This window comes from Vombatus ursinus, unplaced genomic scaffold (genome assembly GCF_900497805.2).
Source record: "Vombatus ursinus unplaced genomic scaffold, bare-nosed wombat genome assembly UNPS02014786.1, whole genome shotgun sequence".
Lineage (NCBI taxonomy): Eukaryota > Metazoa > Chordata > Mammalia > Diprotodontia > Vombatidae > Vombatus > Vombatus ursinus.
In genome coordinates, this window is record NW_020954564.1 from 55,199,479 (window position 1) to 55,215,956 (window position 16,478).

The following is a 16,478-nucleotide window of genomic DNA, read 5'->3' on the forward strand; positions in this document are numbered from 1 at the left end:
GGCCTCGAGGCCACATGTGGCCGTCTAGGTCTGCAAATGCAGCCCTTTGAATGAATTCAAACTTACAGAACAAATCCCCTTAATAAAAGGATTTGTTCTGTGAAGTTTGGGTTTAGTCAAAGGGCCTCACTTGAGGACCTAGAGGGCCATGTGTGGCCCCCGGCCTTGCTCATTACCTTGCTCTTACCCCTACTTCTATGAATCCAGTTATAAATCAAAAATTGATTAGACAATGAATTTAACTCTTTGGAACTTTGAAAGTTCTTTAAACAAGAAATTCAGAAGTCCCTTGAGATTCTAATGATCATAATTTTGAAAGAATAAATTACCATGAAAAGTTACATCCCTGCAAGTTGATCTACAACACATATGCAAACAAGTAAGAATTGGCTCAATGTACTCTACAAGGTACAAAGATGACTTATACTATCTTTCCTCTACTTGATAATATAATAGAAGGGAGACAAAGCAATGTAAATTGTTCCCAGTGAATGTTTCTTTGTATATTCCTAAGGAAGCAAAAGGGCAAAGATGAGAAAATTCACCTTATGACAAGAAAAAAATTAATACAGAAAACAATGACAAAACAACTAAGTTTTAGAATCTGCTGTAGCTTAAGTAGAAATAGGAATTAGGAGTTAATGGAATTTTAGAGCAATTGCTTGAGATATGAATATCAACTTCATGGCTACATAAGATTTGGGTATAGGAATGACAGCCATAAAACCGGCATGACAATGTAAAGGATAACAAGAAACACCTGAATAACCAGTCTGGATTCACACAAAGTTTTTAAAAAGTCAAATCACATTAAAACAAAAGTCACTGGGGGAAAAAGCAAAAGGCTGGATCACTTTATTTAAGAATCAGTGAATTACAATAGTGGAAAATGACATGTACTCTCCGTGGTAATCACTCTAATAGGCAATTCTGCTTAACTGTTTTTGGAGTCTATACTTTGTAGGGCTATGCTGAGAGTGTCTGTTGTTGGCACTACAGCTTGTTATATAAAAACACATAAATAAAAATATTTTTATAATTAAAATATGCTGAACCAGCAGCTTATATAAAAGTGGGGAAGGGGAAGAGGAAAGAGGGGTGGAAGGAAAAAAACAAGTGATAGTACCTTAAGGTCTGCTCTTTTGAATTTTCCAAGTTATGTCACTTTACTTGGCAAATGTGGGTATATTTCAGGCACTGGAGCTGTGGATCTTTACAAGTCCAGGGATAGAACAATAATACACCTGAAAGATAAGGGGATAGAATAAACAGGTTTAAATACTTCCTTCTGAGTTATGGCAAGAAATAGTACTTTTATACATGAAAACCTCCCTATACACAAGATGGTATATGAAAATGTCAGACAAATTATATAGACTATGAATGCCAAACAATTTCAAAGACAGATAAGATTACTCCTGGCTAACAACACACCAAAATGATTCCCAGAGAAGGTAGGCCATAAACTGACCTTTGAACGATGAGTAGGATTTGATAAAAATGCAAAGTCAGCAATATTTAAATCAAAATATTAATTAAATTTAAATGTTAATTAAAACAAAAATCAGCCAATATTTATCAAGTACCTAATTTGTGTAACACACTGAATTAGATCTTGAAAGGGATACAAAGCAGTATATGACATAGTCATTGCCCTTAAAGAGCTAATTTTACAGCAAGGGTTAAGCAACCACTATAAGATAATAATGTAAGAGGCCACAAGGCAGTTCACAAATACTGGCGTTCAGAGGAAGGAGATCACTTTGGACTGGGCCGATAGCTTCTGAGAGGAGGTGAGATTTAAGTTATTCAAGGAGACAGGACTTGAATAGGTAGAATAAAGGTGTTAGGGAGTAGTGATGCCATGTGGGTAATTCTACAAAGGTGATAATAAACATAATGTGTTTGGAGAAAAGCATCCAGGTAGATACTTGGGAGGTATGGTAGATAAGGCTGTAAATGTAGGTTGGGGCCAGACTGAGCAGGGACTTAAATGGGCTAGGAAAGTTAAAATTCTTTATGTTGTAGCACATAGCAAAGTACCTAACAGTTCTTAGCAGGGATGCCTTGTTTATAGTAGGTACTCAATAAATATATATTGAACAAATGACTATGAATGTATAAAAATCTACTCAAAACACGTAAAGTTGCTAAAAACGTGAATCTCAAAGTAACCATGCATGCTATACAATTTTCCTAACCAGAATTCTTAATTTTCCAAAATGGTGAAACGCTTATAATTAAAGTCTTTCTCAAGCTAAGTGAGAACCAATCTATTCCAATTGTCTTAATTTTCTTACAATTTACTATCCAGTTTATATTAGCACTTAATTACACTATGGTAACCACCAAAAAATAAAGGCGAACCATTCATGTGTTATTGGATGAGTTGGATAAATAGTAAAATTTTCTGTGCAGATGCAAGAAGATACAGTTTAACATACTAAAAGGAATGCCTCTGATTTCTTCAAAACTTCACAAGCAGCATCTTCCCCATGAAGTCTTTCTTGAATAAATACATTATTTATTTACATGTTGTCCCCCTTAATGGGAAGTAAGCATCTTGAGAGTAGAGACAATTTCATTTTGTCTCTGTATCTTTAGTGCCCAGTACAGTGGCTAGTACACTGCAGTTGCTTAATAAATGTAACTGATAACTGTCAAAGGTGAAGATTACATATGGACGATGGGCAGGCCAGATCTATTAGTAAGTTAATCAGTCACACTCATATTTCTATTATCAACTATAATCATGTTTATTTGAATTAAGATAAGTTCATGCATTAAAGAACCGTGAATTTTCTAGGAAGGTCCCAGACTCTCAGTATTTTCACAAGACTTCTGTAAGAAAGGTTCAGTTCTAACTTAACTAACTGATAAGTCCCGTCATAATAGAACCATCATGGATATTGTCTCTTGTTTTGGTGTCAGAATAATAAATGTTTAAAGTGACCAACCTTAAAGTTCACCGAGTAATACAGATTCTTTAACTGAAAAGAAGAGGAAGAGGTCTGGATCTTTCAAATCAAATAAATGTTGAAACTAATAAAGTTACAAGTATGAATTTCCAAAGTTAAGTCATAGCCATGACTGAAAATGCACAGATTCAAACATTTCTTTTCCAAGATGAATAAATTAAGCCTGAACAAAAATATGTATAAAGTATTTAGCTCCAAACTACTTAGAGTTCAGGGAAATATTTACATAGAATAATCAAATTACGTGATATAAACATATCTTAAATATAAATAGGCCAAGATTTTAAAAAAAGCTAATACGTAAAAAAGAAAAAAAAAATCCCCCAAACCACTATAAACCTCTCCATCTACATGTAGAAGTGAATATGCACTCTGCACCTTATTTCACAGCTGTTTTTGTTCTCAAAATGTTATCTACTGTTTTTATCTAACTGGCTGAATACACTTTCTAAAAGATTTAAAAGTTAGAAACTCAGTGAGTTTCTGTGCAAATTTCAAACAAAAAAACCTATCTGAATCTAAAGGTGATACCATGAATCTCATAACTGTTCTTTACCTAAAAGTCACAAACAACAGAGAAATGTGACACAAGTGGTTTGTCCTATATATTTGTTAAAATAGAGATATTTGTTCTTCAATTCTATAGCTTCTGTCTCAGTCTCTTACATTAAAAAAAGAGAAAAGAAATAACTTCCTCTTTAATTATAACCAGGGAGAAAAAAAAATTAGAACAGAACCCCTGGATGTTTTATTTAGTTAGCAACTACCCCCTCCCTTCCTGTTAAGTAAACAGTTCACAGGCCCAGGGGAAAGGGAATTTTCTGAGCTTTGAAGGTTAACGTTAACCTTCCGGTACACTGGAGAAGTAAGGCCTTCTGGATAGATTTTCTGTTCTAAATTACTGGGAGCATCCTGCAAAAAGAGATAGGCACCAAAGACTGAAGACAGGATAAAGACATATCTATTAATTAGAGGATAGATCAATATAGCTTGATATCCTCCAAAACAAAGACTAAAAAGATGGCCCCATAGGGTGAAACAGAGAACTCAACCAATGAGTCATCCAGACCTCCCCTACTTTCATTCACTCAGACAAGCCCCAGGGCTGGGAAGGGCCCCAAACCAGACTAGAGCAGGCAGGCCTGGAGACTTAGGAAACTCATTCCAGTGAGAGTGTAAAAAGTATATAGGCATTATCCCCAATCTACAAAATGAGGGGATTGGGCTAGTCCATCTCTTAAGTACTTTCTAGCTCTAGACTAGAGGAATACTCACAGGAGCAAACCCCTGTGATTTCAGTCTCAGATTTTCAACAGCAAACATGGAGTCATTAATAAGAAACCAAACTTTGTTCATCACAGTAGTTTAATAAATGGTTATTGAATGAACAATTAGGCAATTCAATTCAACAGGCCCTTAAGAGCTAGTTTGTGGCCAAACGCCTCTGGGGGAAATGGTGTAAAAAGACAAGAAGAACTGTGCACAATAAGTCACAAGAATAAGTGAAACAGTATGGGAAAGGTAATTTCCCTCTTTAAGGTTGGTAGAACTGGGGATTTCATGGCATTAGACATGACCATGTTGCTCAGTTTCAATCCATATCGCCTTGGACTAGTTGCTGAATGTTTCTGGGGACTCGATTCTGTCATCAGTAAAATGGGGGTAATATGAGGGCCCTCTCACAGTTTAACTAAGAGGTTCAAATGATTAGTAACTTAATATCATGAAAAATGGCCATACTATAGATAGGGTGTAAGGAGGCCTTGGTTGGGTACTTTGCCTCCTATCTCTGAACCTGTTAAAATATTTGAATAACTGTAGTACTTTGTAATCCTCCATAGGCTAAGAGACTGCCCAAGGGGTCCACGACAAAAACGGTTAAGAACACCCGCCTTAGTTCAAATCTCAGCCCTGACGCCTTCTAGTAGCATGGACCTGAACAACTGTCTTCAACTCCCTAGGCCTCAGTTTCCTCCACCTGTAGTAAGGGTAGAATAGGAAAGCTAGTGTGGCTCCAGACTGCTCTGGGGTCAGGGAGACCTAGGTTCAACTCCTACCTCCAAACACACACTGGCTGGGAGACCTTGGCTAAGTCCCTTTTCCAATTCGTTGTACCAACCCTACAAGGTGCAGATCTGCATTAGTGGAAGGGTTCTCCTCAATGGGAGGAAGCGAACAACCCTCAAGGAGACAGCCGACCACCCCCGCCCTCCCGACCTCGCGGGCCGAGAGGATTACCGTTAGTTACGGGTCGAGGCTCAGGAGTTTTCCGCAGCTGCCGGGATGCGGGGCGGAGCATCCCCTTCACCTCCCCGCAGCCCGCGCTGCCCCATCCTCGGAGCTGGGAAGGAGAAGCGGCGGGGGCGGCCTGAGGGGGGGCGGGGGGACGCGGGGGACGCGGGGGGACGCCGGGGGGGGCGACGGCACGCGGAGGGGGCGGCGGCACGTGGCGGGGGGGCACGCGGGCGCCGGCACACGGTAGGGAGCACGCGGACAAGAGTGGGGGGGAGGGACGCGCGGGCGCCGGCTCGTGCGGCAGGACACTGGAGGCGGCGGGCTTGAGGCCCAGGTTCCCGCAGGCGCGGCGCGGAGGCACATCCGGAGGCCTGAGGCGTTGGAAGAGGGGAGGATGCCGGGCAACCCCGGGCGGGCGCGAACGAGCAAGGGCGGGACTGAGGGCCGGGACCGCTCGAAGCGGAGGACTGGAATGACCGGGGCGAGGGGGTGGTGCTGGGGGGCAGTGGGTCGTGATACCTGCGGGTCCAGCAGCTTCGACAGCGGCAGTTGCCCCTTCCCCGGCGGGTCCTCCGTCCGGGCCGCTCGAGAGCCTTCCCCCCCAAACACACGCTCCCCTCCCTCCACGTCGCTCCCTCCCTTTTCGTGGAAAAAAAAAATTAAAATTAAAAAAATATTTTTTTCCTTTCCCCCTACTACTTTCTCCCCCCTCCCCAACTTGGGCTTCAAAATGGCGGTGATGGAGACGAGATCACGTGATTAGCGGGCCGAGTCAGGTGACCTCCTGAGGGTGTGGGCTTCGGGGCTCGGGCGGGGGAGCGGCGAAGGAGGGAGGTTGAGGAAAGGGCTGGGCGGGGTCTGCGGGAGACGGGGCGGGGATCCGGGGCGCGATTTCTTCCGCTCCTCCACCGGTTGGGGAGACGTGGGAGCCCAGACTCGGGTTCGCGCAGCTAGTTGCGCTACCGGCTTCTCCCATCTTTCTCCGTCCCCCGTTTCCCACGGCCAGGAGGGAGTCGAGCTCCACGCTGCCTCCGAGGTTTTCAGGCGGGGCCACATCCAGGCCTTCCCAGGACTGGGCGACACGACACTTTTTCTTTGCGTTCCTCTCAGAAGCGGGCCCCACTCAGCCTCTTTTGGCAGCCCTAGGATGCTCTGCTTGGAACCTGTCTGAAGGAAGGCGTGGTAGCGTGCAGGTGACCACGGCCCAGGGTGTCATGATTTACATCCAGCTGTGCATCGTCTGTTTCTGTCCATGTTTTTTCCCCTCTTCAGATTATGAATGCTCTTCCAGAGAGATGAGAGCATCTTCTAGAATTCATCTTGTATTGCCCCTTATCTCCTTGGATCATAGAATTTAGAGTTGAGAGGGGTCCTTGGGGTACAGTGTGAAGAGAACTGCATCTGGAACGTGGTTTCACAAATTCTGGTTCTGATTACTTACCACATTTGTAACTTTGGGAAAGACTGGTCACATTACCTTTTAAAGTCTCCATTTCCTTTCCAAAAGGAGAGAGATGAACTAGATGATCATGGGATTTAAAGCTGGAAGATTCTATAGAGATCTTGTAGCCTCACAGACATTAAATAACATCCAAAATCACACAGGTAGTAAGAGGAATCCAAATGGATGTCCTCTATTTCCAAATTCAGTACTCTTTTTATTGCTTATAACTATGGTCAGTCAACAAACATTTATCAGACGTTCTAGACCAGGCAGTGCAGTGGTCACTGGGTACAAAACAAAAAGAAAACAGTCCCTGGTACCTTTTACTTTTAAACCGTATGATAAATTGGGCATTTCCTCTTATCATCCAGTAGAGTCTCCATAAAGGCAGTTTAAAACAGCTGGCCTTCCAAGGCTATTCTAGATTAGAATGCCACCTCTTAAAATTCCTCCGGATCATGTCTATGCACTCAATTACTATTCCTGCCACCTTAAACTAGTTACTTGATAATTTTTGATTCTTAGTTGTTGGGTTTTTTTGGTAATTGGTTAAAAAAAAAAAAGAGATAGTACCAGGCTTACTTTCCTCACTGGATAACTGTGAGGTTCAAATGATTAATAACTTGATAACAATATTAAAAGTGGCTACACTGTGGACCTAGAGTAAGGAACCCTTAGTTCAGGGGCTATTTAACCTGGGGTCTATGATTAAATACTAGGCATCTCCCTCCAGGGCCAGAATTTAACCTGTTTATGAGTCTGTGAAGCAGTAGAATTGGAGAGCTGCCATTATTCCATCCAAATCCTACATTTCATGGTTAGTACTGGTATAACCTTGGGTGAGTTATTTAGCCTCCCTGAGCTTCAGTTTTCTCATCTGTAAAACGAAGGGGTTGGACAGTGGTCTCTGAGTTTCCCTCCCACTCTAAAAATATGGCCCTCTCATGATATACCTTTGCATCACAACGGGACATGGATTCTTTTGAGTTGGTTATAATTTGAATAGCTCCTGACCATGTGGGTCCAAAACTCTCAGGAGAAAAGAATTGCCATGTAGGTAGTATTACTTCATCACTTCAAGGATCTGTGATTAAGTATGAATCTTCATAAATTGCTATAGGTAGTCTTTTGGTGATAAATCCTTTCAAACTTAGCTAGAGTGGTTGCAATTATAGATACACTTGGTTGGACCTACCTGTGCTCCACTAGCATAGTCTCAGTGAAACCTCAGGGTTACTTCCATACTACAAAGAGGTATCTTAATAGAATTTTTAAAAATTAATTTATTTTTAGTTTTCAACATTCATTTCCACAAGATCGTGAGTTCTAAATTTTCTCTCCATCTCTCCCCTCCCCTGACCCCAAGATGGACTGCATTCTAAATACCCCTTCCCCTGATCTGCCCTCCCTTATATTACCTCCCCTTCTCTTATCCTCTCCCCCTTCTGTTTTCCTTCAGGATAGATTTCTATACCCCACTGCCTGTGTATCTTATTTCCCAGTTGCATATAAAAACAATTTTTTTAACATTTGTTTTTAAAACTTTGAGTTCTAAATTCTCTCTCTTCCTCCCTGCCCACCCACCCTCATTGAGAGAGAAAGCAACTCCACACAGGTTATACATGTGTAATCATGCAAAACACTTCCATAATAGCCATGTTGTGAAAAACTAACTATATTTCCCTTCATCCAATCCCACTTCCCATTTATTCTATTCTCTCCTTTGACCCTGTTCCTCCTCAAAAGTGTTTGCTTCTGATTACCCCCTCCTCCAATATGCCCTCCCTTCTATCATACCTCCCTCACTTATCCCCTTCCCCCCTATTGTCCTGAAGGGTAAGAAAGATTTCCATACCCAATTGAGTATTTATGTTATTCCTTCCTTAAGCCAAATCCAATGAGAGTAAGATTCATTCATTTCCTCTCACTTCTCCCCTTTCCCCCTCCATGGTAAAAGCTTTTCATTCTTTTATGTGAGATAATTTACCCCATTCTACCTCTCCCTTTCTCCTTCTCCCTGTACAATCCTCTCTTACCCATTAATTTTTATTTTTTAGATATCATCCCTTCATATTCAACTCATCCTGTGCCCTCTGTCTATATATATTCCCTCCTACTACCCTAATACTGAGAAAGGTCTCATGAAGTTACAAATAGCATCTTTCCATGTAGGAATGTAAACAATTCAACTGTAATAAGTCCCTAATGATTTCTCTTTCCTGTTTACCTTTTCATGCTTTTCTTTAGTCTTGTTTTTGAAAGTCAAATTTTCTATTTAGCTCTGATCTTTTCATCAAGAATGCTTGAAAGTCCTCTATTTCACTGAATGTCCATTTTTTCCCCTGAAGGATTATACTCAGTTTTGCTGGGTAGGTGATTCTTGGTTGTAATCTAATCTCCTTTGTCCTCCAGAATATTATATTCTAAGCCCTCTGGTCCCTTAACGTAGAAGCTGCAAAATCTTGTGTTATCTTGATTGTGTTCCCACAATACTTGAATTGTTTCTTTCTGGCTGCTTGCAATATTTTGTCCTTGACCTGGCAACTCTGGAATTTGGCTACAACATTCCTAAGAGTTTTCCTTTTGGGATATCTTTCAGGAGGTGATTGGTAGATACTTTGAATTTCTATTTTATCCTCTGGTTCTAGAATATCAGGGCAGTTTTCCTTGATAATTTCTTGAAAGATGATGTCTAGGCTCTTTTTTTGATCATGGCTTTCAGATAGTGCAATAATTTTTAAATTCTCTCTTCTGGATCTATTTTCCAGGTCAGTTGTTTTTCCAATGAGATATTTAACATTGTATTCTATTTTTTCATTCTTTTGGTTTTGTTTTATGATGTCTTGATTTCTCATAAAGTCATTAACTTTTATTTGCTTGTATTTTCTTCAGTGAGCTTTTGGACTTCCTTTTCTATTTGACCAATTCTGCTTCTTAAGGCATTCTCCTCATTACCTTTTTGGACCTCTTTTGCCATTTGGGTTAGTCGATTTTTTAAGGTGTTATTTTCTTCAGTGTATTTTTGTGTCTCCTTTAGCAAGCTGTTGACTTGTTTTTCATGATTTTCTTGCATCACTCTCATTTCTCTATCCAGTTTTTCCTCTACTGCTCTTACTTGCTTCTCAAAATCCTTTTTGAGCTCTTCCATTGGCTAGGACCAATTCATATATTTCTTGGAAGCTTTGGATGTAGGAACTTTGACTTTGTTTTCTTTTTCTGGTTGTATGTTTTGATCTTCTTTGTCACCAAAGTAAGATTCTATGGCCTGTTTTTTTTGCACTGTTTGCTCTTGTACCCAGCCAATTACTTGACTATTAAACACTTTGTTAAGGTAGGGGTCTGCTTCCAGTGTGGAGAATGTACTATCCCAAGCTTCAGGGGTTTTGTGCAGCTGTTTTCAGAGATACCTCTAGGGACCTGTAATTTTTCAGTTCTTCCAGGGTAGTATGATCAAAGGCAAGGTGTTTACTCCTTTCCTAGCTTGTGCTCTAGTATATGAGTGACCACAAGCACTCTTTTCTGTCTTGGAACTGTGAGGAGGATTCCCTCTCCACTGCCACCGCAAGTTCCTCCATGCCAGTACTCCTCCTTGCCCCAGGACCATCACCCTGGTCTCTGACTCAGATCCAAACATGGGCAAAGCAAGGGAATTCTGCCTCAGCACCAGCAAAGAGGTCCCTGCAGTCTGTCTCTGATCAGCTACTTGATTACCCCCTCTGTCTGTGGGTTGAGAGCTCCGGAAGCAGCTGCCGCCCCAGGGCTGTGCTGGGACTAGGGCTGGACCAAGCTCTTCTCTCACTGTGGTCTGACAGACCTTTCCTACTGACCTTCTAAGTTGTCTTTGGTGTTTGTGGCTTTAAAAGTCTGGAAACCACCACAGCTGCTAGTGATTCAGTCCCTGGAGGCCTGCTCCAGGATTGCTGGGGCCAGTTGGTCTTTACCTGTGTGGCCCACACTGAACTGTGCTCCTCTCCTAGCTTGGCACAACTGACCTTTCCAGTCAACCATCGAGGTTGTCTTGGGCTAGAAATTTGTTTCTGTCTTTTTGTGGGTTCTGCCCCTCTAGAATTTGTTTAGAGCCATTTTTTACAGGTATTTGGAGAGGTTTGGGGGTGAGCTCAAGCAAGTCACTGCTTTTACTCTGCCATCTTGGTTTTGCCCCCCAATAGGATTTTTTTTTTTTGTTGGCTAAGCAATGGGGTTAAGTGACTTGCTCAGGGTCACACAGCTAGTAAGTATTATGTGTCTGAGGCCAGATTTGAACTCAGGTCCTCCTGACTCCAGGGCTGGTACTCTATCCATTGTGCCACCTAGCTGCCCCTAGGATTTTTTAATAGACAACTCCAGGAATCGCTTTTAGGCATAGGGATTCCTTAAAAATTTTTAAAAAATTTAAATACTAATGAAAAAGAGCATTTTCATATTTATGTAGTAGAACACAAAACAATGATTGTATATGAAATGGTGACTATTTCATAATACTCTTTTTAGAAGTAATAAATTCCACATATTATTTTTTAAATTGTCTTGCATGTCTGTGCTTCCTACTGAACTTCCTTCTCTGCGTTAAAAAAAATTATTTCAACAGCTCCCTTTTGGGGGGAGCCACAATATTTCTAAGAAAAAGAAAAAAAATCCCCTTGCAAATAATAAGTACAAACAAAATGAATCCACACAGTGTTCGTATCCAAAAATGCATATCTCTGACAAGATGTGGGTAACATGTCCAAGAGGCCATCTAAGGCACCCAATTCTATTTAGATATTTTCTTCCATTACCCCCACTTTTGATCCTTCTTTCAGGATCAGGAAGTTTGTTTTGCTTGTTTATATTTCCTTCTTCGTATTATCCTGTCTCTTTATAACCCTCTCTTTATTCCTGTTTGTTTTCCAGTTGAGTTAGCTCAGTTTCATTTTTGTCTTTTTTCTTTTTGAGGCAATCAGGGTGAAATGACTTGGCCAAGGTCTGAGTTCTGATTTGAACTCCTCCAGGTTGTGCCGACTTAGGGGTTAGTGTTCTATCCAGTGTGCCACCTACCTTCCCCTGTGTAAGTAAGGTGAATTTTAGTGTGTATAAGGAGGATTTTGTTATTCCTTTTTAGACAATAGCTCCAGAATCCTAGATAATGTTTCACAGGAATTATGGTTGGAAACACCTCCACCATGTTTGTGCAGTGAGATATAGGGATGATGTAATGTCCATCTTTGATGTGCTAGTCATGACAATATTGCTAAAATTAAATTATGAGCTTAATGTTGGCAAGATGCCTTCTTTGTCTGTTGCCCTATAAAGGGAGTGGGCACTGGTCAGTAAGTGAGGAACCCATTTTGGGATTTGGGTAATGCATAGAGGAATGCATGTGCCTGTCTTGATTGACCCCCATCAAGGCTTAGGGGATCTTGAAGGAGTTGTAGTCCTATTCTTGTCCACCCCTGCAAGAAGTGTGATTAGGCAATGCTGTAGGAGTTGATGCTCCCATTATCAGCAACCCTATTGAGAAGACTAGATAGAATAAAGTAAGCTTATTTACTCCTCCAAAACTGTCTTCCTATCTGACCAGATCAAAAGTGAACCTGTGCTAGGACACCTGTTAGCGTTAGGAGCCCTCCTGTGTTCTCCTGCATGATAAATGGTGTTACCTGTGTGCTTGCGTGTGAAACACCCTGTTTGCTGTATTTCTACACCAATTGTTACGGGGGTGGAGGGGTAAGGGGGTGGGAAAAAGAGAGAGAGGGAGAGGGAGAGAATTCAACCCTTCTTTGTCTGTTTTTGATAACAAAGTGTTGCCCACTCCTTCCACCTGTTCATGTTTATATTACTCCTTTCACACACTCCAGTTATAAGAAACATAATAAGTTTAAACTCTCTTTTTTTTTTTTCTCTTAATAGCCAGCACATCTCAGATACTCTGTTTTTCTTATTTGACTCCTTAATGTCCTTTGAAGACATCAAGGTTCTGAAGGGACACTTGTTTCTTTTCCTTCTATTAGAATGTTAGCACTGGATCATCATTCAGTCCCTTCCAGTTACTCAAATTGCTGTGGTCACTGCTGCTCCCTTGAGCTTCCAAGGGCCTCCATTGTGTACTTACAATTACCCAGGGTCTTTCTCTGAACTCAGGACATAGAGGTCTGCAGGCTATAAGTGTTACTGTCCCTTTTCTGGTCATACTGGGAAGCTGATAAGGCTGTGTCTTTTAGCATTCCTTTCACAGCATCTCAAGACTGATGAATTTGGGGAGTTGCTTAGGTTGATGTAAAACCTTCAAGATCCCAAATATTGGATTGAACCTGTTATCAGAACAGGAACACAATGGGGCTAAATAAGGTTGTTCTTGTAGCAGGCTTTACAGAATTTTTAAAACAACAGCCCCAACAACACCCAAGAAAAAAAAATCACAGCACCAGAGAACAAGTGGAGAATTAGCAATGAGTGAGCACATTGAGCAAACAGAAAAGAACCAAGGTAGAAAGAAAAAAGAAGTCAAGGTAAGTTTAGAAAAGGAGGGGGTGGGGGCAGCTAGGTGGTGCAGTAGGTAGAGTTCTGGCTTTGGAGGCAGAAGGACCTGAGGTCAAATGCAGACTCAGACACTTGAAACTTACTAGCTGTGTGACCCTAGGCAAGTCACTGATTGCCTCACCAAAAAACAAACAAATAAACAAACAAAAAAAACCAAAAGAAAGAAAAGGAGGGGGTGGGACAGGGCAGCAGTATTTTTAAAGAGAAGGAAATTCCTGAAGACCCATGAGTTTAGTCAAATTAGTTCCCAGTTTGTAGCATTCTTAGTTGAGGGTTTAAATTTTTTTTTTATACAATGGCTGTCATTGTACATGGGCTCTGGATATAAAGTGGACAGTTATTTGTTTGGGGAAGAATGAAGCTATAGTGGTGGGTTTTTGTTTTTTGTTTGTTTTTTAGGTAAATTGAGTTAGGTGACTTGCCCAGGGTTATACAGCTACTAAGTGTCTAGGGTCTCATTTGAATTCAGGTCCTTCTAACTCCAGGGCCAGTGCTCCATTGCACCACCCAGCTGCCTCCAAAGTTATGTTATTTTGAATGCTGAATTAAGGAAATACATTAAAATGAAGACTATTTTGATCTTGTAACTAGTGAGGGAAGGAAAATCTTTGAAGATAACTGGAACTTTAAAGGGGAGAAAGATTTCCAATGTCAAAGGGAGAGATAAAATGAGTAGGAAGAAAACTGTTGCAGATAGAGGGAAGTGGTAATGAAGCAGTATCTTGATTTATAATGTTTGCTTGAGACACTATAAAATGTGAGCTATTATTAAAAATAATAATTTCTAAAGACAGAGAAGATAGGATAGGGATTCATTCTTTTAATAAACATTTATTGAACAGACTATAACTTGCTTGACAGTCTAGACCAACAATTTCAAAGGGCTAATGTATTCGAATCCCATTTTTATTTTTTGTCCTTCAGAAATGGGAATGGCAGCACAAGATGGTCAATCTTGTTATTTGTGAAATCTGTTTTCTTATGGGATAGAGAGATAATGGAGCTCCACGTGAACATAAAAATTTTTCTGGGAAACAGACATCCAAGGTTCAGAAAAGTTAAATAACTTACGTAAGCTTACATAAGTAGTAAGCTTGAGGTTGAATTTGAATGCAGATCTTCTGCTCTTTTCAGTATGTTAGGAATCAAGGATTTTAGGTTGAACGATACATGGAAACCTTGAAATTCAGTCCCGTAGCTCATGGGTTTCTCACGTAACCTCCTCTAATCACCCTTCACCTACCTTGGAACTATATTTATCATTATTTAATTAACCCATCATCTCAAGGGATTTGTTTTAAAGATATGAAACTTGCTTACTCTATTATCTAACCTGTGTACAATGGAATCTGATACTGTGTCTAGATGAAAGATACTGTAGATAACCAAATCACTATCTCAACATATTATTCTTTTTTGGAGTAATTAATAAGTTGATGAAGGAAAAAAGTTCCACTTGGCTTGCAAATATCTTGACTATACATCTTGCATGGAAATGAGGGAGTCTGACAAGTGACAATATTTTACAGTTTAAATAAGTTTCTTTTTATACTTTTGTAAGCAAAAATTTTAACAGTAAAGTTGAGATGAAACAATCTAGGTGTGCTCATTTACATTTGAAGGAGGCATTTAAATAGGTAAAAAGAATGGAAGCAAATTACTTAGCTGCCATGCATATGATAAAGACAAATACTTTATCTTGACATTAAATAAGAATTATTTTTAAGGGATAAATAATGCACACCTTCTTTAAGTGGGGATAAAATTGTTATTTTTAAGCTTGTAATTGAATGTTTCTGATTTTTTTTATGGATGTGATCTCAACCCTGTGGGCATTTTTTCCATTGATACCAATCACAACTCCTTTTCTTTCTTTCTTTTTTTTATGCTGTGTGGTTCTTGACCATTTTTTAAAAAAAAATTTATCTACTGATGTGTTATGATCAATCAAAAAGCATTTGGTACTATGCATTACTATGCTTAATATGTCAGGCATTGTTCTAGGCAGTAGGGGTTCAAATACAAAAATGAAATAGTTCCTGCCCTTAAGGATCTTACATTCTATTGGGGAAGACAATATACACATAAATAAGTATATACAAAATAAATACAAGATAATTTTTTTTTTTGAGAGGGGAGGGAATTGGAAGCTGGTGGAGGGATCAGAAATCAGCATAGGTTTCATGAAGAAGGTGTGTTTCTTGAACAGTTTTGAGGGTAAAGGGATTCTAAAGTGTGGAGGAGGTTGAGGTAGGAGTGTATTCCAAGCTTAGAGGATGATTAGGGCAAAGGTACTCAGGAAGGGAGAGGGAGTATTAAAGTGGAGAGTTTATCAAGTGTGAAGATCAGCAAGAAGGCCAATTTGGCTGGGCTACAGAGTGCATACATGGAAATAATGCAGTAAGGTTGGAAAAGTAGGCTGGGGCCAGGTTGTGGAACAGCTTTAAAGCCAAACAGAGGAGTTTATTTATATTTAATCCTAAAGGCAATAGGGAGCCATTGGAGGTTATTGAGTAGGGAAGTGATGCACTCAGGCTTGAACTTTAGGAAAATCACTGTGGCTGATTATATGAAAGATGGATAAGAGAGAGGAGAGACTTAAGGCAGAGAAAACAATTAGGGGGCTATTGCCTTGTCAGGAAAGAGGTAATGGGGACCTCAACTAGGGTGGTAGCCATGGGACAGATGCTAGAGGTGTTATGGAAGAAGAATCCACAAGAACTGGCACCTAATTAGAATCATAGCACTCAAGGGAGAGAAGTCAAGGACAATGGTTTTTCTTAATATCAAACTAGCCTTGCTTGCCTCATATAAACACTACCTGATCTTGATGAAAAGTATTGCTATATTCTATTTACTGCTATTTTATTTAATATTTTTGTATTTATACTTGTTAGGGGAAATTGTCCTATACTTTTCTTTTTAGTTCTATCCTTACCTATGTTGAAATCATTATAATATTGACTCAAAGAATTCTGGGTGATGTTTCATTTGTTCTATGTTTATGAATAATTTATGTAATGTAGAGATTATTTGTGTTTTTTAATTTTTGAGAGAATTATTTTGTGACTTTGGGACATATTTTTTGTGAGTGATTTTTTTGTTTGAAATTTCCCATTATATCACTTTCAAAATTTATATATTTTGTAGATAATTATCAATTCTTTTAAATTCTTTGATTTTCAAAAATACTGCTATATATAATATTCAAATGATAAAATGCATATAATGAACTTTGAAAACCTTAAAGCACAATATAAATGAAAGTTATCATTATTATTCCTTAATATTATTTATTTCTT

General features: G+C 39.8%; 1 protein-coding gene across 1 annotated transcript in view; it reads right to left on the reverse strand.

Moving 5' to 3' along the window:
* LOC114047383 (zinc finger protein 507-like) overlaps positions 1 to 5,790 on the reverse strand; it is a 29,069-nt gene extending 23,279 nt beyond the window's left edge. Inside the window, exons 1-2 of the mRNA XM_027868216.1 lie at positions 5,733 to 5,790; positions 1,127 to 1,244 (exon numbers count right to left, since the gene is read on the reverse strand). The gene's annotated coding sequence lies outside the window, so the exon portion shown is untranslated. The remainder of the gene's footprint in view (positions 1 to 1,126; positions 1,245 to 5,732) is intronic.
* Positions 5,791 to 16,478: the final 10,688 nt, after the last annotated feature.